At 35.7% G+C, this 1,992-nt stretch overlaps 1 pseudogene; it reads left to right on the top strand.

Moving 5' to 3' along the window:
• The first annotated feature begins 14 nt into the window (after window positions 1–14).
• On the top strand, window positions 15–1,207 carry LOC108965695 (annotated as a pseudogene).
• The last annotated feature ends 785 nt before the right edge of the window (window positions 1,208–1,992 follow it).

Genomic DNA, 1,992 nt, shown 5'->3' with positions numbered 1-1,992 from the left:
GCTTGGTTCAAATAATGAAGAGCATAAGGAAATATTGACCACTTTTTGGTTTAGCTGCTGAATCAAGTTCGTCAGCGGAGGATTCAGAACAAGAGCAGAKAGAGCATCCAAAATGTTCTAATTTTGTGGACATCATAGATAATTTTGGGRATGAGGATTTCAAATCACACTTTCGTTTGAGCCGCACCACTTTAGATTACTTAATAGGTATGCTTYGTTTTTGTTATGAGACTTTTCTGTACGAGTATTTTTTGCAGGAAGATATGAAGACAGTGAACAAAACCAAAACTTCTGCCAAAACATGTACGTATGGTATTTAAGTAATGCAATTACCTACAAACAACTAGCCGTATTGTTTGGTGTAACGAAGTCCACAGCATGGGGATTGTTCGTCGGGTTGTCGCGTGGGTTATCYCAATAGGCCATGAGTTTGTTAAGTGGCCAACTGGAGATGCATTGGAAGAAACAACTCGCAAGTTTTTACAAAGGAAACAAATACCAGGTGTTATTGGTGCTATTGATTGTACCCATATAACAATTAATGCACCAATAAAAGACAAACATATATATTTTGATCGTAAACGTAATTATAGTGTTGTTCTGCAGGCCATTGGGGATGCTGATAAAAAGTTTATTGATTTTTATTGTGTTGAACCCGGATCATATCATGACTCTAGAGTGCTAAAAATGTCAGCATTTTATAGAAAATCGGAAAGTAATATGGAAAGTTTATTTCCAAATTCTACTTTTATTCTCGGGGACTCGGCATASCCTTGCAGAAATTACCTCATCCTGGTGTTTAAAGATTATGGTTCGTTAACGCATAATCAAATCARCTTTAACTAAACACATTCTTCAGCAAGAATAGTTGTTGAAAATGCATTTGGAGCASTGAAAGRACGTTTCCGAAGTCTTCTTAAATTTACGGAGCACAGAAATTTATGWGCAATTTCGAATTTAGTTGCAARGGCATGCATTATGCACAATATATGTATTATTACAAACGACGATACAATTATTGACCCTCAAATTGGAAGTGCCGAACAGGAGCAAGAACCTGCTAATGACCTGGCGAGAGAAGCAAGTGGAGATCGTCGGAATCAGTTGCTTACAATTTTAACACGAGGAAATTAATAAATTTTAATTTTTTTAATTTTAAAATGCACTTTTAGGGCAACATTTTCCATTTTCCATCGTAAACACGTACATATACGTATGCATTTGTTCAAGATTTGTATGTAAAAAATGTTCATTTTATGATAAGCTTGATTATACGAGTATATTTCCGTTAAATAAAACAATATATACTCGTTATGAAATCAAGTAGCTTTTCTAATTTTTATTCACAAAAGACTGCTGTAAAATTTTTAATTTTTCTTCTTTTATTTTCAGTTTTTTTTTGTTCAATTTCTATTAGAAAATCTTGTTTTTCGGCCAAATCCTGCATTTGTTTTTCTATATTCGCGTAAAACTTCGCGTGCATTTCAGCACTTTTCCTTTTTTGTTCGATTTTTTYTTATCAAAATATCGTTCTTTAGCGCTTCTACGATAACGACGATTTGGAACAGGATTTGCTGCATTCGGCTCCTGTGAATACACTGCAGTCGGTCTGCACATGCTACGGCTTAGTGCAGACTGGCTCTGCCTTGAAGTACTTGGCATATCGTCGAGCATTGTTTGAAAATCAGTTGAATCCTTACCTATTTAAAAATATAAAAAACGAATGCAATATAAGCAATACATAATGAACATTAAATTTTAACTAACCACTACACTCAACCAATGCCTCTTGAGGATCTGTCCCAATGTTCATGGTGTGGTTGTTGGACACCAAGCAAYTTTCGCCACAAATTTCGTCCATTTCGCTCATATAAGGTACTGTGCACGGAGAAGTGCCAGTCTGCTTCTCGTTGTCTTTCGCTGTTTTGTAGGCACTCAAAAGCGTTCGCAGTTATGATACAAGGGCAGCCRCATTAATTGTTGTATCCTGTG

This window comes from Bactrocera latifrons, unplaced genomic scaffold, assembly GCF_001853355.1.
Source record: "Bactrocera latifrons isolate USDA-ARS-PBARC rearing strain unplaced genomic scaffold, ASM185335v1 scaffold_1456, whole genome shotgun sequence".
NCBI lineage: Eukaryota > Metazoa > Arthropoda > Insecta > Diptera > Tephritidae > Bactrocera > Bactrocera latifrons.
The sequence above is the reverse complement of the archived record's forward strand: the minus strand, read 5'-3'. Positions and strand labels throughout refer to the sequence as shown.